General features: G+C 44.5%; 2 protein-coding genes across 2 annotated transcripts in view; one reads left to right on the top strand and one right to left on the bottom strand.

The window, feature by feature from the left end:
• fyco1a (FYVE and coiled-coil domain autophagy adaptor 1a) overlaps positions 1 to 22,751 on the bottom strand; it is a 314,197-nt gene that overhangs the window by 160,784 nt on the left and 130,662 nt on the right. The gene's annotated exons all lie outside the window — the stretch shown is intronic.
• The window catches only part of LOC137334924 (C-C chemokine receptor type 3-like), a 195,570-nt gene continuing 189,951 nt past the window's right edge, over positions 17,133 to 22,751 (top strand). Inside the window, exon 1 of the mRNA XM_068000026.1 lies at positions 17,133 to 17,164. The gene's annotated coding sequence lies outside the window, so the exon portion shown is untranslated. The remainder of the gene's footprint in view (positions 17,165 to 22,751) is intronic.

Here is a 22,751-nt window from a genome sequence, read left to right on the forward strand (position 1 = left end):
CGCCATTAGTTAGACTTTTTCCCTCATCCTTCAGCTCGAAATGTTTTTGCCTTGTAAGTTGCTGGAAGTGCGAGCTGATAACGGGGCATCTGGGACCTTAGTGAATGACGGGAAAAACAGTGTATCTCCCTAACCATTGAGATTTAAGGATTGCGAAAGAAACAGAGGAACAACGGAGACGGAGGGTGAATTAGAGTCAAATCAGGTCGAGAAAAGGAATAAAGAGAGGGAAAGAAAGAATGGATTAAGAGAGAGAGAGAGAAAAGAGACAGAAAGGAAAAGTAAGAATTTTTTTTTTAAATGTTTAAATCTCGAAGAATTTACTACCTGCGGGAATGAGAATCAACGCTTTAAATTGTTCCCTTTCTGCGCCGGAGAGGTTGATTGGTATTGCATTAACAATTATCACATCGTTAAAAGGGTAGTTACACTGTAAAGTACGAGCCCTAACTTTCTGCAGCGAGTTTAATTAGAATTTAATGTGCAAAATCAGCACGTTCTTAAAAATAACGGGGAAGGCTAAGGGCGAGATGCTGTGTGGCAAAAAGGGGGAAGCGGTGTAAATCAACCGGCAAGTTATGACCATTCGCAACTCACGGCGGATCTCTTCTTCATCTGAACTTGCTGGTCGATTTGCGCAATAATAACGGCGTGCATCGTGAACTCGCCATTATTGTTCCAGGAAGGTTTGGGCAAAAGTTTAGATTAGGTCGTGAGGATGCTGCAAGCCAAAGCAAGACAGGTATCAGTTTAAGGCAATTTAAGAAGAAAGGCAATGTCACCAAAGAATCTGCGTGAAGAATTATGGCCTAGTTTGGACATGTCTGGGTTAGGGTTCTAATATCCTGGAAAAAGTGTGAATGTTAACAGCCGTGCAAGTTTATCTTCTCTTCTACTGATAAGAAATGGAGCTGCCGACATTCCAGTCAGAATCAAGTAATGTGGTACAACATTGCCAACTATTGGTGCAGTAGTATATGACACACAAGGATTATATGACAATAATCTCAGAATTGATAGGTTCAGAACAAGGTCACCTGACATGTTTAAGAGCTGTCACTCGAGATATAAATATGGATCAATTTCAGTAGTTCGTCGGTGTTTAGTGCTGAGATTTAACCTCTATTGGAGTCATCACAGACCTCGATGGGTATCCTATTTATGAGTATATAGAAGTACAAAATTGTTTATACTTGTTAATCAATATCTAATAAACTAACAAGTTAATTTATCACTGGCATATAATTTGGATTGACCTTTTCCATTCATCCAACATTCTATACTTCCAGCTCTCAGTGTCCCTTACCCCCTTCCGGACTGCCCATAGGTCCGAATGTTCCCTCCCTCCTAGTTCACCCAGGCCTCCAACCTTCCAAGTCCTCCCAACCTTCCAAACGCCCACAGAAAGCAGCTCTCTACCCCTTTTTTGCTCCCAGGCCTCACACACCATCTTGCAAGTACTCCCATATCCTAGGCCCGCACCCCGCACCCCCCACCCCCCTAAGTGCTGCCAGAGCCCAGCCATAAGACTATAATTCTGTTGCCTACTCCTTGCCAAGCTCCAACGCAACCCCTTGCATCCTTCAAGGTGCAGCCCCTCCTGAGCTGACTTTCAAATCTCATCTTCTCCCTCAACAATCATGCAGTACCTCTCTCCTCATCCCATCATGCCTCCAACCTGCCATATACTGCCGCTCATCTTCATGTATAAACTAGATCTTACAAAAGGTAAGAAATAGATACTGAATACATCATTAAAGCAACATACAGGGGAGAAAAGAAACTTAAAGAAAGTGTGAGACAGAAACAATGAGAGGTACAAATTGATATGAACAACACAATGAGAAAACTGTGATAGAGAGACTGCACACAAGAGAGTGGAAGACAAAGACAGAAAACAAAACAAAAACAGTTAAAGAGTGGTGGATTTGTTTTTTGTTCCTGACATCCACTGTATTATAATACATTGTATTACACTGTATAACACCACAGTCATTATAAAACAGTATATCATCCCACTCATCATAAGCAACACTACAAGAGATCTGCTCCTCTGTTTTAAATTTACTTCTCACTAATTTAAGTTTGTTTTTGGTCCTACTTTCCCTCATTCCCTCTACTGCGATAATCTGGTTATTCTGAGCAAATTTTCCAATGTCTGTGATAGCAACGGGATCTTGATAAATTGGGCCAGTGGGCCGATGAATGGCAGATGGAGTTTAATTTAGATAAATGTGAGGTGATGCATTTTGGTAGATCGAATCGGGCCAGGACCTACTCCGTTAATGGTAGGGCGTTGGGGAGAGTTATAGAACAAAGAGATCTAGGAGTACAGGTTCATAGCTCCTTGAAAGTGGAGTCACAGATGGATAGGGTGGTGAAGAAGGCATTCGGCATGCTTGGTTTCATTGGTCAGAACATTGAATGCAGGAGTTGGGATGTCTTGTTGAAGTTGTACAGGGCATTGGTGAGGCCACACTTGGAGTACTGTGTACAGTTCTGGTCACCCTATTATAGAAAGGATATTATTAAACTAGAAAGAGTGCAGAAAAGATTTACTAGGATGCTACCGGGACTTGATGGTTTGACTTATAGGGAGAGGTTAGACAGACTGGGACTTTTTTCCCTGGAGAGTAGGAGGTTAAGGGGTGATCTTATAGAAGTCTATAAAATAATGAGGGGCATAGATAAGGTCGATAGTCAAAATCTTTTCCCAAAGGTAGGGGAGTCTATAACGAGGGGGCATAGATTTAAGGTGAGAGGGGAGAGATACAAAAGGGTCCAGAGGGGCAATTTTTTCACTCAAAGGGTGGTGAGTGTCTGGAACGAGCTGCCAGAGGCAGTAGTAGAGGCGGGTACAATTTTGTCTTTTAAAAAGCATTTGGACAGTTACATGGGTAAGATGGGTATAGCGGGATATGGGCCAAGTGCAGGCAATTGGGACTAGCTTAGTGGTATAAACTGGGTGACATGGACATGTTGGGCCGAAGGGCCTGTTTCCATGTTGTAACTTCTATATATGATTCTATATGTATGTGTTTCTAGTAGTACAGTGACCGGAACGTGACATAGTGCTCCAAATGAGGTGTTTACTAAGTTCACTTTACACTTAGGATACATTCTGTTCCTCTAATTGCACCTTGTAGCTCTCAGAAACACCCTAAAGCAATTCACAGGCCATGAACTACTTGTTATTTTCACAAATAAGGCAGCCATTTTACACATAGCAAGGCCCGACAAAAAGCAATGACTAGATCATTTGTTTTTTGGTAGTGTTGGTTGAGGGAGTCCTTGTGGTTGTTTCCAGAATGATGTAAGGTGGAGAACTCCAGGATTTTAATGTAGCAACGACGAAGGAACAGCAATATATGTCCAAGTGGAGATGGAGCGTACTGTGAAGGAGAACTTGGGGTGACAATGCTTCCACGACATTGCCACCATCAATGCCAATCAAAAGGAGGAATGTAGACAAATTCCAAGCATAGTAAATGGGGCTAGGCAATCTATAACATACATATAAAAATTTGTAACATATGCGTTCAATAGAAACTGGAAGAATTAAGTATTCGGAAAATACCTGAGCCAGTTGGGACATATCCTAGGCTCTATCATAGAAGATTACAGCACGGAAGGAGGCCATTCGGCCCATCGAGTCCGCGCCAGCTCTATGCAAGAGCAATCCAGCAAGTCCCACTCCCTCGCCCTATCCCCGTAGCCCTGCAAATTTTTTCCTTTCAAGTACTTATCCAGTTCCCAATGAATTATAGGAGGAAATTAGTGGTTCTTTGGTTGATATTTTTCAGAACTCAATTAATAGTGAGATAAACCTCAGCACTGGAGGTGGAAAATATGGTTCCATTGTTCAGAATATGGCATAAACATGATAGTTACAGGCCAATGAGTCTAACATCCATAGTGGGAAAGGTGCTTGAGATTGTTGAAAAATGCTAAAAATGAACATTTAAAGAGTGCAGGCATCACGGAAAGCAGGCTGCACAGTTTTACAAGCAATAGGCCTTCAGCACTTTACAAACCTACTGGAATTCTTTGAGGATGCATCTAAGCTAGTGGGTGAGGATAATCCAATAGATGTAGTCTACTTAGATTTTCAAAAGTTGTTTCATAAAGTCCTATTACATCAAAAGGACCCAAATTGCATTTTACCTGGTGCCTGAGTGGGAAAGCTTATCCGTAGATAGAGGAAAGCCTTCCAAGGTAACTGTAACATTTTTCTTTGTGGGGCCAGGAGGAGCAGGACTGTTCCTCCAGGTTCCACAAAGAAAGTCACAGCCTCCCCTGCTGCACATTCCCCCCCCTTCCCTCCCGGTAACCCCCTTACTGCCACTTATTTACTTGCCAGTATGCCTTCCATTAGTCCTGGCCGGCGGTCTCTGGTCACCTGAACTTTCTCTCCCGTCCCGGTTAGCTACCCGCTTGAAACAGAAGCAAAGGAACAGCTGGCCGTTGGCATGCAGATGTGGTCCAGGAGTTAAAATAGCCTGGGCCTCAAACTTAGGCCAGTTGAGTGCGTTTGGCACTCGTCCCATCTAAAACCCACTTGGAGTTAAAATTGACCCCAATAATCCATTTGCTGAGTTAACAGAGCAGATTAACAAGTAGAAAGATAGGCGTCGATTAATTTTATAGATGGACTGGATTATGGCTAGTGTATTTAAATCTGCGCAAATGTAGTGCAACACATATAGGAATAGGTAATAGTAAACATATGTCTAACATTAAAGGTCCTATTTTAAGTTCTCCATTGTCAGAGGAGAAAAGGAAAAAGATTTGTCTCAGAAAAAAAGTCAGTGCGCAGCCCTTATTAATAAGGCAAATCTGAGCAGTATGGGACTACAAGTCAGAACAACTTATATTGACACTATACAGGTCAATAGTGAGAGAGTATGGGTGCAATGTTGGTCACCTTATCCCACTCCAAAAATGTAGATACATTAGAAAGGGTTCAGAGAACAGTGAGCAGGAAGGATGATTCCAGGCTTTAGGGGACTAAGTTATGAAGAAAGGTTTAAGTGATTAAAATTATTTTCATTGAGAAAAATAGACTGAAGGGAGGTACAATAGAGGTCTTCAAAATAATGAAAGGTACAGATTAGGTGGAAGTAAACAAGCTACTTATCTTGGGCAATGTGTGCAGGGCTAGAGGGCACTATTACAAAATTGACATCATATAAGAAACATGAGAAATAGCAGGAGTAGGCCATACAGCCCCTTGAGCCTGCTCCGCCATTCAATAAGATCACGGCTGGATCAACTCCACTTCCTGCCCGATCCCCAAACCCCTTAATTCCCTTAGAGTACAAAAATCTATCGATCTCAGCCTTGAATATACTCAACGACTGAACATCCACAGCCCTCTGGGGTAGAGAATTCCAAAGGTTCACAACCCTCTGAGTGAAGAAATTCCTCCTCATCTCAGTCTTAAATGGCCGACCCCCTAGTTCTAGACTCTCCAGCCAGGGGAAACAACCTCTCAGCATCTATCCTGTCAAGCTCCCTCAGAATCTTTTATGTTTCAACGAGATCACCCCTCATTCTTCTACACTCCAGAGAGCATAGGCCCATTCTACTCAATCTCTCCTCATAGGACAACCCTCTCAACTCAGGAATTAATCTAGTGAAGCTTTGTTGCACCGCCTCCAAGACAAGCATATCCTTCCTTAGATAACGAGACCAAAACTGTACACAGTACTCCAGGTGAGGTCTCACCAAAGCCCTGTACAATATTAAGACTCCAACCCCCTTGCAATAAAGGCCAACATGCCATTTGCCTTCCTAATTGCTTGCTGTACTTGCATGCTAACTTTTTGTGATTCTTGTATGAGGACACCCAACTCTCTCTGAACACCAACATTTAAAAGTTTCTCACCATTTAAAAAATATTCTGTTTTTCTATTCTTTCTGCCAAAGTGAATAACCTCACATTTCCCCACATTATACTCCATCTGTTACCTTCTTGCCCACTCACTTAACCTGTCTAAATCCCTTTGCAGACTCTTTGTGTCCTCCTCACAGCTTAGTATTCCATCTAGCTTTGCATCGTCGACAAACTTGGATACATTACACTCAGTCCCTTCATTTAAGTCATTAATATAGACTGTAAACAGCTGAGGCCCAAGCACTGATCCTTGCGACACCCCACCAGTTACAGCCTGCCAACCTGAAAATTATTCCTACTCTCTGTTTTCTGTCCGTTATCCAATCCTGTATCCATGCTAATATATTACCCCCAACCCCATGAGCTCTTATCTTGTGTAACAACCTTTTATGTGGTACTTTATCGAATGCCTTTTGAAAATCCAAATATACGACATCCACTGGTTCCCCTTTATCTACCCTGCTAGTTACATCCTCAAAAAACTAATAAATTTGTCAAACACGATTTCCCTTTCATAAAACCATGTTGACTCTGCCTGATCACATTATGATTTGCTAAGTGCCCTGTTACCACTTCCTTAATAATGGATTCCAGCATTTTCCCAATGACTGATGTCAGGCTAACTTGCCCAGTCGTTCCCTGTTTTCTCTCACCCTCCTTTCTTGAATAGCGGGGTTACATTTGCTACCTTCAAATCCGCTGGGACCGTTCTAGAATCCAGGGAATCTTGGACGATCACAACCAATGCATCCACTATCCCTGCTGCCACCTCTTTTAGAACCCTCGGATGTAGGCCATCAGGTCCAGGAGATTTGTCAGCTTTTAGTCCCATTAATTTCTCCAGTACTTTTTCTTTACTGATATTAATTGTTTTAACTTCCTCACTCTCATTAGCCCCTTGGTTCCCCACTATTTCTGGTATGCTTTTTGTGTCTTCTGCTGTGAAGACAGATACAAAATATTTGTTTAATGTCTCTACCATTTCCTTATTCCCCATTATAATTTCTCCTGTTTCAGCCTCTAAGGGACCAATGTTTACTTCTGCTACTCTCTTTCTTTTTACATACATGTAGAAGCTCTTACAATCTGTTTTTATATTTCTTGCTAGTTTACTTTCATATTCTATTTTCTCCCTTTTTATCAATATCACCCCCTCCCCCCAAGCACTGCAACTGAGCAGGAGAGAACATGTATTTAAATAGTGCCTTATCTTATTCTCTGGACCTCCCAAAACACTACAAGAAATGGATTCCATTTTGAAGTACGGTCATTGTTACATAATGCAACAGCCAATTTGTGCGTTGCAGAACTGCATTGTCCTCTTGGGCACTAGGTTCCTGCTCCTCCTCTGCCACCACCACTTACTCCTCCTGTAATGGTATTTGTGCAAGTTGGTGAGAGTGATGTAGGGTGCTGTGAGGTGCTAGCTTGTGGACACCACTGGCAGTGCTCGCTGAGTGTTCTTCCAGGCCTACAAGAGCAAAAGGACATGTGCTATGGTGCTGGTCCCAAGAAACACCTTCAAACACACAGTTCATTGTATGTGATATTGTTGTGGTTAGTGTTTGCCTGTGTGTGTAAGTGAGTGAGTGATTAGGCGAACAAGAAATTACAACAGCGGGATGATACTAACCTTGAGCTGGGGGGCGAGGGTCTCCAGTTTCACCATCCCCTACTCCCTCAACACTCTCATAGCCAAAGAAGGGAGTCAAGGCCTTGAAATTTCTGGCCTCTTTTTTAGTGCCATGAGCCATCTTGTTCTTCAAGCAGAACAATAATCTTTAGGTGTTGCAAGTTTAAATAGCAAATATAGGAACAGAAATCTGCCCAGCCTGCAGCTCGTCCTACATGTCAGTAAATGAACGTGCATCATGCAGCTAGGTCACAATAGAAGGCTTTCCTGTGTGAAACACTTTACAGAAATCAATTTGAAAGTGGTTTCAGATGCAAGTTGCAGCTTGTATTTGTGCCATGTTGCAGTACAGCCATACATGGTAAGCATTTAAAGGGCTAAGACTGTATGGTGCTTTGCATAGGGCAGCAGTATAGAAGTAACAGATTATAAGAAAACACTTTGTGCTCTGCATATTTGGCAAATAAAAACTATTTGATAGCCTTATCTTAACAGCGTTCCTCAGGTCTGCTGCACCTTGCACACTTGGAGCAAGAATGAGCTGTTTGCATGGCTCTAGAGCCTTTAAATCAACCTCAGCTATTACTGTTGTGTGAACACTCCATTAGACAGCCTGCTGGGTGGGAAGGAGCTTGAACTTGTTTGATAAAATAAGCTAATTTGAATAGTCAGAGTAAATGGCCATCCAAGTACAATCATGGGAAACACTTGGCACTGGAGAAGGTGCAAAAAAGATTGACAAGGATGAGAACTGAGAGGTTATAACTCTCAGGAAAGGCTGAGCAGGCTGGGGCTCTTTTCTCTAGAAAAGAGAAGGCTGAGAGAGGTCTTTATGATTATGGAAGGGTTTGATAGGGCAGATGTAAAGAAAATGCTTGTGGGGGAGACAAAAACTAGGGGCCATAAATATAAGATAGTCACTAATAAATCCAATTAAGAATGCAAGAGAAACTTCTTTACCCAGAGATTGGTTAGAATGTGGAACTTGCAATCTTTAGCATAGGGATCTTTAACATGAGGGAGAAAGGAATACAAGGATATGGCACAGACCTGTTGGGCCGTTGAACTGTAAATTCTATGTACTTTCCATGCAAACAGGAATTTCCAGACTTTTAGAGTATTTTGTGCTGCTATAAACAAACAGGCAAAAGGAGATGCCCATTTCCCATTTTTTTTTTTACTCACACTGACTTTTTTGCTACAATTATTGATAATAGAAACGTCATGCACTTAGTACTTAATAAATAGTGTAGCCACCACTTTTGTGATAAATACATGAAATGTCTTTTTAATTACACAAGTAAAGACAACCATATTATGTAACTAACTGAAATGGTGCATATAGTACTTACACTTCTGTTTTCTAACGGTTTCTAGCACTTGATTCAATATTTGGCACTATCTCAAGAACAAGAATAACCTGCAGTAGTTTATAGCCCCAAATTTAAATGTCATTTATGGTGAGCTTCTGTTTTAATAGGAGTGTACTTTCGTAAATTGATAATGGGGCAGGGCCTGTTCCCACTGAGTTTCTGCCTCATAATGGCTATACTGTTTGCTACATGATCTAGGGCTTTCTGTGTCTACACTCGCCAGTGCTGCTGGACGTTCATTACCATAAGTTTTAATGATGGTCCCAAATAACATGGTTTGTGCTCCCATTGTGCCAGGAGTAAGTTAGAATGAAATACATGAAACACACCTGTTGCCAGCATCAGCCGATACTGGTGGAAGAGGTTTACTTTGAGGTCTGCAACTTGAAGAAACTTTCAAGCAGGATTGCTGGAGTTAGTGTCTTTTTTTGTCTCACACCTGGATTGAGCTGGACTTGCCTCTGAGACCACTGGGAATTTGTTGCCCCCAACCCACAGTAAGAGGTTCTGAGTACGATGTATGGGATTTCTTACAGGCAATGCCTTTTATGCAATTTTAATGGGGAAGGGGGAGGAACACTGCAGGAGAGTAGGGCAGCATTTGAGGAGACAGTGCCCTACAAGATATTATCCTTACCTTACCCCCCCCCCCCCAACCAGAGAATTTACAGCTCACACAAATTTTCATCGGGCCTATATTCTCAAACATCATCCAATTTTTTGCAACAATAATGAAACAGCACTTCGGCTGTTCGACCACAAACATTTCTCGGAAATACCATACTCATTTTGCAGTTAGGGATTTGACCTCCTCATTCAACCTCAACCACCTTCTCAAGAGCAACTAGGGATGGGCAATAAATGCTAGCCTTGCCAGCTACACCCACATCCCAAGAATGAATTTTTAAAAAGGCCATGAGGTTGTCAATGTGCTGACAGAAATGTCTGCAAATGACTTCACATCATGCAGTTCTGGTACACTGCTACTACTTGGGTTGCTTTATGCAGGGTTGCGCATGACAAATATTACAAGACAGTTGCAAGCAGTTTTCTCAGAAATATAAACTGAACTGATATAAATGAAAAGGCAAAGGCAAGTTCTCCATATTGTTACAGATAAGCACAGCACAGCAATACTCCCAATGGAATGTGACTCGGCACTTGAAACGTTACCCCCCTGTTGAGAGTTTTACGTGCAGGTTGGGTCTCACTGGGTGCGAAATTGGTCTTTCAATGGAAAAGAAAATTGTGCGGGTTGTAAAATGGGCTGCCGATTCGCTATTGCTGTCGCCGTAGACTATTTTCACCCCCGTTTCCTGTAAACCTTGTTACTTCCTTAAATACTGATTTCTTCAAAAGTTACAGAAATGACTCTTCCTAGCTGCAGTAGGTACACAAACTAGGACAATTGTTTCAGAAATGGTGCTGCTTGTAGACATTCAGCTCCAGAACTAGAGATGCAGCTAGGTGCAAGTCCAAAGCTGTGATTATGTAGCTCATTTATATATATTTGCAAATATTCTTTTCATTAAAAGTTCATCTGATTCTCTTATTTCTCCCTTTCTCTACCCATTTCATGTTCTATTTAGCCCCAAACAATGAGTCAACTGAAAATGTCACAGTAGTAGAGTGCATGATTTCAGCCTGGTAGACGAGAAAGAGGCGACAGATATGGGAAAAAGAAACAGAATTTTGAAACAGATGTACTATAGACATAAAAAAATATATTTTTTTGGCAGAACAAATTTTGCTGAACTTTAATGTGCTGCACATAACCCTTCAGCAAAACTCAATGGCCAAGGAATTGGATTGTGCAGTGCCAAAGGGTCCAATATGAATGCAGCATGCACACACTCAATCCACTCCAGGAGAGCACTGCATGCCGAATTAGTCATTCAGGACGCACGCCTAAAACTAGTGTTAGGCCCATTCCTAACGCCGGTTTCAGGCCTTCTGTCCCATATTCGATCGCGACTAACTACTGCATATGTTGTTAATGAGGTCAGTTTTCTCGGGCCTAAAGCAGCCAAATCAGTGGTCCTAAAGGTTACGTTTTAGGTTGCTACCAAAAAGGTAAGTACAAAGAATTTGACTTTCCTGAATGTGGAGCCAGGAGGAGTAGGAGTGCTGTTCCTGGCTCCACATTGAAACTGCGGGTCACTACCTACCACTGTTCGGCCCCCCTCCAGACGTTCATACCCCCCCGCCCCCGGACTCACCGTGGGTCCTCTTTCATCCTGTTCAGGATGAGCTCACTGCCTCCTGAGTTGCGAGTGGCACCCTCACCTGGTGTGTCCTGATGACGCAAGGGGACCAATTTAGCGTGGTCCTCTTGTGCATCAGTTTCGGCACGGCATTGCTGTCATTGGGTTCATGCCCAAATTCAGGTGCAAATCAATTTCTATCCCTATATTCTATGAACAGTTACCCCCTGAAATTGTAACCTGTCTTCTCTTGACAAATGTTGTCTATTCTCTTTTTGATTCAGATTTCCAGCATTGGGAGCTTTTTTTAATTCATAGAAGTTACAACATGGAAACAGGCCCTTCGGCCCAACATGTCCATGTCGCCCAGTTTATACCACTAAGCTAGTCCCAATTGCCTGCACTTGGCCCATATCCCTCGATACCCATCTTCCCCATGTAACTGTCCAAATGCTTTTTAAAAGACAAAATTGTACCCGCCTCTACTACTGCCTCTGGCAGCTCGTTCCAGACACTCACCACCCTTTGAGTGAAAAAATTGCCCCTCTGGATCCTTTTGTATCTCTCCCCTCTCACCTTAAATCTGTGCCCCCTCGTTATAGACTCCCCTACCTTTGGGAAAAGATTTTGACTATCGACCTTATCTATGCCCCTCATTATTTTATAGACTTCTATAAGATCACCCCTTAACCTCCTACTCTCCAGGGAATAAAGTCCCAGTCTGTCTAACCTCTCCCTGTAAGTCAAACCATCAAGTCCCGGTAGCATCCTAGTAAATCTTTTCTGCACTCTTTCTAGTTTAATAATATCCTTTCTATAATAGGGTGACCAGAACTGTACACAGTACTCCAAGTGTGGCCTCACCAATGCCCTGTACAACTTCAACAAGACATCCCAACTCCTGCATTCAATGTTCTGACCAATGAAACCAAGCATGCTGAATGCCTTCTTCACCACCCTATCCACCTGTGACTCCACTTTCAAGGAGCTATGAATCTGTACTCCTAGATCTCTTTGTTCTATAACTCTCCCCAACGCCCTACCATTAACGGAGTAGGTCCTGGCCCGATTCGATCTACCAAAATGCATCACCTCACATTTATCTAAATTAAACTCCATCTGCATTTCATCGGCCCACTGGCCCAATTTATCAAGATCCCGTTGCAATCCTAGATAACCTTCTTCACTGTCCACAATGCCACCAATCTTGGTGTCATCTGCAAACTTACTAACCATGCCTCCTAAATTCTCATCCAAATCATTAATATAAATAACAAATAACAGCGGACCCAGCACCGATCCCTGAGGCACACCGCTGGACACAGGCATCCAGTTTGAAAAACAACCCTCGACAACCACCCTCTGTCTTCTGTCGTCAAGCCAATTTTGTATCCAATTGGCTACCTCACCTTGGATCCCATGAGATTTAACCTTATGTAACAACCTACCATGCGGTACCTTGTCAAATGCTTTGCTGAAGTCCATGTAGACCACGTCTACTGCACAGCCCTCATCTATCTTCTTGGTTACCCCTTCAAAAAACTCAATCAAATTCGTGAGACATGATTTTCCTCTCACAAAACCATGCTGACTGTTCCTAATTAGTCCCTGCCTCTCCAAATGCCTGTAGATCCTGTCCCTCAGAATACCCTCTAACAACTTACCCACTACAGATGTCAGGCTCACTGGTCTGTAGTTCCCAGGCTTTTCCCTGCCGCCCTTCTTAAACAAAGGCACAACATTTGCTACCCTCCAATCTTCAGGCACCTCACCTGTCGCGGTGGATGATTCAAATATCTCTGCTAGGGGACCCGCAATTTCCTCCCTAACCTCCCATAACGTCCTGGGATACATTTCATCAGGTCCCGGAGATTTATCTACCTTGATGCGCGTTAATACTTCCAGCACCTCCCTCTCTGTAATATGTACACTCCTCAAGACATCACTATTTATTTCCCCAAGTTCCCTAACATCCATGCCTTTCTCAACCGTAAATACCGATGTGAAATATTCATTCAGGATCTCACATATCTTTTGTGGTTCGGCACTTAGATGACCTTGTTGATCCTTAAGAGGCCCTACTCTCTCCCTAGTTACCCTTTTGCCCTTTATGTATTTGTAGAAGCTCTTTGGATTCACCTTTGCCTGATCTGCCAAAGCAATCTCATATCCCCTTTTTGCCCTCCTGATTTCTCTCTTAACTCTACTCCGGCAATCTCTATACTCTTCAAGGGATCCACTTGATCCCAGCTGCCTATGCATGTCATATGCCTCCTTCTTATTTTTGACTAGTGCCTCAATCTCCCGAGTCATCCAAGGTTCCCTACTTCTACCAGCCTTGCCCTTCACTTTATAAGGAATGTGCTTACCCTGAACCCTGGTTAACACACTTTTGAAAGCCTCCCACTTACCAGACGTCCCTTTGCCTGCCAACAGACTCTCCCAATCAACTTCTGAAAGTTCCTGTCTAATACCATCAAAATTGGCCTTTCCCCAATTTAGAATTTTAACTTTTGGGCCAGACCTATCCTTCTCCATAGCTATCTTAAAACTAATGGAATTATGATCACTGGTCCCAAAGTGATCCCTCACTAACACTTCTGTCACCTGCCCTTCCTTATTTCCCAAGAGGAGGTCAAGTTTTGCCCCCTCTCTAGTCGGGCCATCCACATACTGAATGAGAAATTCCTCCTGAATACACTCAACAAATTTCTCTCCATCCAAGCCCCTAATGCTATGGCTGTCCCAGTCAATGTTGGGAAAGTTAAAGTCCCCTACTATTACCACCCTATTTTTCTTGCAGCTGTCTGTAATCTCCTTACATATTTGCTCCTCAATTTCCCGTTGACTATTTGGGGGTCTGTAGTACAATCCTATCAAAGTGATCTCTCCCTTCTTATTTTTCAGTTCTACCCATATGGACTCAGTGGGCGAACCCTCGGATATATCCCCTCTCACTACTGCCGTGATGTTCTCCCTAATCAAGAACGCAACTCCCCCTCCTCTCTTACCTCCTGCTCTATCTTTCCTATAGCATCTGTACCCTGGAACATTGAGCTGCCAGTCCTGCCCCTCCCTTAGCCATGTTTCAGTAATAGCTATAACATCCCAGTCCCATGTACCCATCCATGCCCTGAGTTCATCTGCCTTGCCCATCAGACTTCTTGCATTGAAATAAATGCAGTTTAATCTAGACTTCCCTTGGTCTTTGCCCTGCTTTCTCAGACCATCTGTCCGGTCATGTTCTGTACACTCTCCCTTACTGCCTTTTGTTTCTGTCACCACTTTATTTCCCACTGACTTCCTGCATCGGTTCCCATCCCCCTGCCACATTAGTTTAAACCCTCCCCAACAGCACTGGCAAACACTCCCCCTAGGACATTGGTTCCAGTCCTGCCCAGATGCAGACCGTCCAATTTGTACTGGTCCCACCTCCCCCAGAACCGGTTCCAATGGCCCAGGAATTTGAATCCCTCCAGCTTGCACCATCTCTCAAGCCACGTATTCATCTTAGCTATCCTGTCATTCCTACTCTGACTAACCCGTGGCACTGGTAGCAATCCTGAGATTACTACCTTTGAGGTCCTACTCTTTAGTTTAACTCCTAACTCCCTAAATTCAGCTTGTAGGACCTCATCCTGTTTTTTACCTATATCGTTGGTGCCTATATGCACCACGACAACTGCACAAATTGCATAAAATATTACATAGAATTTACAGCACAGAAACAGGTCATTCGGCCCAAAAGGTCCATGCCAGCATTTATGCTCCACATGAGTCTCCGCCCACCCTTCTTCATCTAACCCTATCAACATACCCTTCTATTACTTTCTCCCTCATGTGTTAATCTAGCTTCCCCTTAAATGCATTATGCTATTCGCCTCAACTACTCCTTGTGGTAGTGAGTTCCACATTCTAACCATTCTCTGGGTCAAGAAATTTCTCCTGAATTCTTTATTGGATTTATTTATTAATGTGCAATTTCAATATGTATCTTACTTGACTGAAGTATGTTATTACTACACACAGCTTCAATTCTCGTGTTTGAAAAAGAAAAGACTTTGAGGCGATCTAATTGAAGTGTTCAAGATTTTGAAGAGAATTGACAACATTGACCCAAGTGAATTGTTTACTGTGGTGAAGAGTTCAAATACCAGCAGACACAAGTTAAAAATAATCAATTAGGAGTAAGAACGGCACGAAAATTGGCCGTGTGCTATAATGGACGGTCAATCTGCTAGGCTACACTACTGCCCATGCAGTGAAGATGATAATTTAACCCAACTGCTTCTGGAATAAGCTACGAGGGTATTGAAACAGATGGAATAAATAAGTTAGAGGATACATTTCTAGTCAGAAATGGGATTGAGGGATATGGTGAGGAGGTGCAGCGATTTCAGAAAAAGCAATGGGCTTGTTGAGATGAACTACCTTTTTCTGTGAATAAAGATTCCGTTCATTTTTTTCTTCAATCTCTTTTTGCAAGTTTTCCCCTCCTCTCCTCTCCTCTCCTCTCCAGAATACTTTGGCTGGATTTTTCTCCGCTATCCCGCCCTAAATCAGGTGGGACAGTGGCGGAAACGGGGGCAAAATGGGTCAGTAAGGCCTACAGTCCGAATTCTACCCCAACCTCAATTTCCCTTCCCCCCCCATCCTCGCGGAGAGGACTGTCAGCCCCCCTCCTCCCTGCCAGCAACATGCTGGTTAGTGGGGAAGGGGAACAGGACTTTTTACATTCAAATAGGGGAGGCAGTTTGGTGCTGGTGGGTAATCTTGCCTCAATTAGTCAGGGAGAGGTGAGGGCTGCAATTTTGCTTGGGGTACGGGAGTTGGAGACCAAAATCCTGCTCGCTGGTGAGGGGGGGTGGGGTTTCAGCCCCCCTTGCCCCAGTGTGACGTACTTCTGCTGTGGGTGGTTAACTGCGCTCCTGCTTTTTTGTTAACTGATGCCTAGTGATCTGCTTGCTGATCTTCTGCTCACCGTTGCCATTGGTTGAGGGCTGCATTTGTTTCTTCATTCACGTTTTCTGACAAAGTGCTTTTAACGTTCCACCGGTTATTGTTTTTTTGCTTCAAAGTTGCCGTTCTTTTCTTTTCCAATATCAGGTTTCCATTTTTCATCTGTTCTTCATAATTTTTTAGATTTCTAGTTCATTATTGGTCTTTTGATTTTTAATTGGCAAGTGAGTTGAATTCTCCTGAACGTGGTTGGCACACTGTTATTAATAATGTGATAGATAGATATGAATTTCACCTCATTCATTTGCTAACAGTAGTGGTAGATACAACAAAAGAAGAGCATCATCAGTAACTTGTTATCATTTTCATCAGTTCAACTAGGCAAAATATTGTGAATTTAAAATAAACTTCAGTGAGCTATATTCTTAAACATGTTCCTTCTTCTTTAGGGGCGGGGGTTGGGGTGGGGGGAGGGAGACAGGAAGACTGTTCCAAGTGTTATCTATCAACACTGCCTAGTCCAGACAGTTTCCTGAGTAATGAATGTCTTTGCAGGCATTCACGTTAAGTTGCTTCAAAGTTCCTTCACATTTTTGAAATGTTAATGCATGGGAGTTTGCAGATTCCGTTTGTTCACAGAGTCAAGCTGTCCATCTGAGAGCAGGCAAGCAAGCGGTTGAAATGTGCTCACTATGTCCGTGTGATAGCCTTTTTGTTGAACCCAGTTCAATCATTTCAAAACAAACTCTACTGAGCAGCACTGAAGAATGCTCCCACGATCAATAACTTGGGTAATTCCACTCGACTGTACAAACAGCAAAACAGTGCCAGGAGCGTTTGGGAGAGAAGTTCAGGAGCCACCCCCGCACGTGGTAAACGCACAAATAGTGCGTTCTGAGGAGCCCAGATGTTGGACATCGGATCTCATTAGACAGAAGACAGTGCTGCGGGAGGAGGCCATGCAGGTATGTGATTGGTGGCCTGGGCTGTGGCGGGGGAGGGGGGGAGTGATTGGGCGTCGGGAGGAGATCGGAGGTCGAGTCCAGGGTCTGATGGTCGAAGGTCAGGGATCTCGGGGTTGGGGGCAGTGGCGACTGTGGTAAGTAACTTCCTATTTTGTTATGTAGGTGATCGTTAGGGTTGGATTCCCTGACTGGAAGTGCACGCAGATATAAGTTTTAAATATACTATTGATAGTTATTAATATGGCTAGATGGACATTTATTTTTAGAATTCCTTTGGGCAGTGCAATATTTATTTAATCATTACAGAAAATTTGTTTTTATACATCCTAGAAAAAAAGTCCATTATTACTAAGTTCAGAGTCTAGTCTGCAAGCAAGGCATTTACAGGAACAGATGAACAAAAAGGTCATATGAAAAGGAGCTGTTCTGATATCAACTTTCAAGGGGGCATAGGGAGCCATAAGACACCCAGGTACAAGTAACAGAGTCATGTGATGGGCAACAAGTCAAACCAAAGGTAATAACGGGGGCTGATTTCAATGTGCCCAAATACATGGTTGAAGTGGTACAAGATGGAAAATAGCTTGCAGGAAATTCAGCAGTCAGCTAAGCCACACCTGCCATTATGCTACCAACTTTATCCGCAGGCTTTGGCACACTACCTTTTTTTTATTCGTTCATGAGATGTGGCAAGGCCGGCATTTATTGCCCATCCCTAATTGCCCTTGAGAAGGTGGTGGTGAGCCGCCTTCTTGAACCACTGCAGTCCGTGTGGTGAAGGTTCTCCCGCAGTGCTGTTAGGAAGGGAGTTCCAGGATTTTGACCCAGCGACGATGAAGGAACAGCGATATATTTCCAAGTCGGGATGGTGTGTGACTTGGAGGGGAACGTGCAGGTGGTGTTGTTCCCATATACCTGCTGCTCTTGTCCTTCTAGGTGGTAGAGGTCGCGGGTTTGGGAGGTGCTGTCGAAGAAGCCTTGGCGAGTTGATGCAGTGCATCCTGTGGATGGTACATACTGCAGCCACAGTGCGCCGGTGGTGGAGGGAGTGAATGTTTAAGTTGGAGGTTGGGGTGCCAATCAAGCGGGCTGCTTTGTCCTGGATGCTGTTGAGCTTCTTGAGTGTTGTTGGAGCTGCACTCATCCAGGCAAGTGGAGAGTACTCCATCACACTCTTGACTTGTGCCTTGTTGATGGTGAAAAGGCTTTGGGAAGTCAGGAGGTGAGTCACTCACCGCAGAATACCCAGCATCTGACCTGCTCTTGTAGCCACAGTATTTATGTGGCTGGTTCAGTTAAGTTTCTGGTCAATGATGACTCCCAGGATGTTGATGGTGGGGGATTTGGCGATGGTAATGCCGTTGAATGTCAAGGGGAGGTGGTTAGACTCTGTCTTGTTGGAGATGGTCATTGCCTGGCACTTGTCTGGCACGAATGTTACTTGCCACTTATCAGCCCAAGCCTGGATGTTGTCCAGGTCTTGCTGCATTATCTGAGGGGCTGCAAATGGAACTGAACACTGTGCAATCATCAGCGAATAGACCCACTTGCGACCTGCTAATGATCAATGACAACTGACAGCAAGGATCCAGATGCAGGACTTTTGCCATCTGCTGCAAGGTCACCTGCAGCAAACCTGCAACAGAGGCATGGCACTGACATTGGCAGTCAAGGTCGCCATCACCCTCAGCTTTACTGCTTCCGCTCGGCCCAACCAGTCTATGTTGGCGTTTGTCCTCTACATGAACAGTAGACCTAATCCCATACGACCACCCTGTTCCCATATCCCTTTGTCCAACCCCCTTTCCTTCAAACACCTATTTAAACTATTCTTAGTTGTCGACATGGTCTCACTAACTCCAGTAATGCCTCACAACCCTCTGAGAAAAAAAAGTTTCTTCTGCTCTCTATCCCAAATCTCTTACATTTAGTTCAGAAATAGGAGGGATCAGACAGGGGACGAATGCAAGGCAGCCTAAGATGAGTTTGGAGTGCATGTGCGTGGTAAATAAGGTTGGTGAGCTGCAGGCTCAAGTCGCCACACGGGACGATGATACAGTGACAACAGCAGAGACCTCGCTCAAAGAAAGGGAGGATTGGGTACTTAATATTCCTGGCTACAAGGTATTCAGAAAAGATAGGGAAGGAAAGAAAGGGAGGGGGTGGCAGTATTGATCAAAGAAACTATTATAGCACTGGAAAGGTATGATGTAGTTGAGAAGACAAAGACAGAATCTATTGGTTAGAATTAAGGAACAATACAACGCTACTGGGTGTATACTATAGGCCACCAAATAGTGGGAAGGAGACAGAGCAGCAAATTTGCATGCAAATTACAGAAAAATGCAAGAACTATAAAGTAGTGATAATGGGGGACTTCAATTTTTAAAAAATTCGTTCATGGGATGTCGGCGTCGCTGGCAAGGCCAGCATTTATTGCCCATCCCTAATTGCCCTTGAGAAGGTGGTGGTGGTTCCTATCCCAATATAGATTGGGATAGTAACATTGTAAAGGGCAAAGAGGGGGAGGAATTCCTGAAACGTGTACAACAGAACTTTCTTGTTCAGTGTGTTTCCAGCCCAACGGGGAAGGAAACAGTGCTGGATCTAGTTCTGGGGAATGAAGTGGGGCAGTGCAGCATGTTTCAGCGGGGAGCATTTGGGGAACAGTGATCATCCCCTCTCTGGCCACAGGGGATGTGCCAGAGGACTGGAGAACCGCTAATGTAGTACCATTATTCAAGAAGGGGAGTAGGGAAAAACCGGGGAACTACAGGCCAGTGAGCCTAACATCAGTGGTAGGAAAATTATTGGAAAAAATTCTGAAGGACAAAATTAGTCTCCACTTGGAGAAGCAAGGATTAATCAGGCATAGTCAACATGGCTTTGTCAAGGGAAGATCATGTCTGACTAATTTGATTGAATTTTTTGAGGGGGTGACTAGGCGTGTGGATGAGGGTAACGCAGTGGATGTGGTATACATGGATTTCAGTAAGGCCTTCGATAAAGTCCCGCACAGGAGACTGGTCAAGAAGGTACGAGCCCATGGAGTCCAGGGTGCCTTGGCACTTTGGATACAAAACTGGCTTAGTGGCAGAAGGCAGAGGGTGATGGTCGAAGGTTGTTTTTGTGACTGGAAGCCTGTGACCAGTGGGGTACCACAGGGATCTGTGCTGGGGCCCTTGCTGTTTGTGGTCTACATTAACGACTTGGATATGAATGTAAAAGGTATGATCAGTAAATTCGCTGATGATACAAAAATTGGTAGGGTGGTAAATAGCGAGGAGGATAGCCTCAGTCTGCAGGACGATATAGATGGGTTGGTCAGATGGGCGGAACAGTGGCAAATGGAATTTAACCCGGAAAAGTGCGAGGTGATGCACTTTGGAGGGACTAACAAGGCAAGGGAATACACAATGAATGGGAAGACCCTAGGCAAGACAGAGGGTCAGAGGGATCTTGGTGTGCAAGTTCACAGATCCCTGAAGGCGGCGGAACAGGTAGATAAGGTGGTAAAGAAGGCATATGGGATACTTGCCTTTATTAGCCGAGGCATAGACTATAAGAGCAAGGAGGTTATGATGGAGCTGTATAAAACACTGGTTAGGCCACAGCTGGAGTACTGTGTGCAGTTCTGGTCGCCGCACTACAGGAAGGATGTGATCGCTTTGGAGAGGGTGCAGAGGAGATTCACCAGGATGTTACCAGGGCTGGAGCGCTTCAGCTATGAAGAGAGACTGGGAAGATTGGGTTTGTTTTCCTTGGAGCAGAGGAGGCTGAGGGGGGACATGATTGAGGTGTACAAAATTATGAGGGGCACAGATAGGATGGATACTAAGGAGCTTTTTCCCTTCGTTGAGGGTTCTATAACAAGGGGGCATAGATTCAAGGTAAAAGGCGGGAGGTTTAGAGGGGATTTGAGAAAGAACTTTTTCACCCAGAGGGTGGTTGGAGTCTGGAACTCACTGCCTGAAAGGGTTGTGGAGGCAGGAACCCTCACAACATTCAAGAAGCATTTGGATGAGCACTTGAAATGCCATAGCATACAAGGCTACGGACCAAATGCTGGAATATGGGATCAGATTAGACTGGGCTTGATGGCCGGCGCGGACACGATGGGCCAAAGGGCCTCTATCCGTGCTGTATAACTCTATGACTCTATAATATCATCAGGTTTAGAATAGTTATGGAAAAGGTCAAGGAACAATCGAGTGTAAAAATACTTAACTGGAGGGGAGCTAATTTCAGTGAGTTAAAATGGGATCTTGCTCAGGTGGATTGGAATCAAAATTGATAGGCAAAACAGTAATTGAACAATGGGAGGCCTTCAAGGAGGAGATGGTTCGGGTACAGAGTAGACACATTCCCACGAGGGGAAAAGGATGGACATCCAAAGCTAGAACTCCCTGGGTGACTAAAGATATAGGGCCCGATATTAGGAGGGCGGCGGATTCTCAGCGGGGGGCACGCACCCAGTGAAATCGGGGTGCTCCGCACGCAATCACAGGCTAATTGAAGCCACTTACCTTGGCTTTCGGGTTTCGTGATGGAAAGCTGCGCAGCGGGCGGGCTGCGCATGCGCAGCATAGGCTGTCAAGCTGGAGGAGCCCTATTTAAAAGGGACAGTCCTCCACTGACTGATGCTGCAGAAAATAGGAAAAATAACAGCATGGAGCAGCCCAGGGGGAAGGCTGCTCCAAGGTTTAATGATGCCTCACTCCAGCTATTATTGGATGGGGTGAGGAGGAGGGGGAGGACAGAGATCTTCCCCCGGGCAGGCGGGAGGAAGCGGCCTGCCTCTGCCACCAGGAAGGCCTGGCTCGAGGTGGCAGAGGAGGTCACCTGCACCACCAACATATCGCCCACCTGCATACAGTGCAGGAGGCGCTGCAAGGACCTAAGTAGGTCAGCCAAAGTGAGTACACTTACTCATTCCCGTACACTCCGTCTGCCACATCACCGCCCCCACCCCACATCTCCTTCCGCACTGCCAACACTACTCTGTCACATCACCCCTCACACCCACTCAAAGCTCATCCTCATCTTACCTGCACTTACTCACCTCGCCAGTACTCATCCCGCCACTACCACTCAACCCAATCCTCATACAATCTCATGGCTCTATCTCATACTCACCCTCTGATGCATCTCTTTCACGGTCAGCCTCACTCAACCTGCCACTAACTATGCTGCAGCCACAGGGCATGCATCACGTGTGCAGTAGGAAGCGTAAGGCAAATGTGTCGTGAGCATGAAGGGGATGCACAAGGGTGTTTGAGGGTTTGTCATGGTTTTTACTTATATTTAATTTCTGATCAACTCACATCACATATTGTACTGTCACCACTACTGCCATGTCTTTGCGAATCTTGTCTGGTGTGTGCAATAATGCCCTTTCCTGAGGATCACAATGAAGACCCACAACTGATGCCACCCATTGTGTCACTGCAGAGGGGGTGTAGGTGTATTTGCAGGGCTCTTTTGTGCAGACGACTGAGAGACGTCGGCGATGTCCCCGGTGGCACCCTGGAAGGATACTGAGGAGAAGTTGTTAAGAGCAGTGGTGACTTTGACAGCGACAGATAAGAAGATGGTGCTCGGGCCAGCCAGGAGCAGCTTGGCATGAAGGAGGCTGCAGATGTCCACGACTACATGTCGAGTGACTCTGAGCCTCCATGTGCACTGCTGCTCAGAGAGGTCCAGGAAGCTGAGCCTCGGTCT

The sequence above is a fragment of the Heptranchias perlo genome, chromosome 2 (genome assembly GCF_035084215.1).
Source record: "Heptranchias perlo isolate sHepPer1 chromosome 2, sHepPer1.hap1, whole genome shotgun sequence".
NCBI classification, from domain to species: Eukaryota; Metazoa; Chordata; class Chondrichthyes; order Hexanchiformes; family Hexanchidae; genus Heptranchias; species Heptranchias perlo.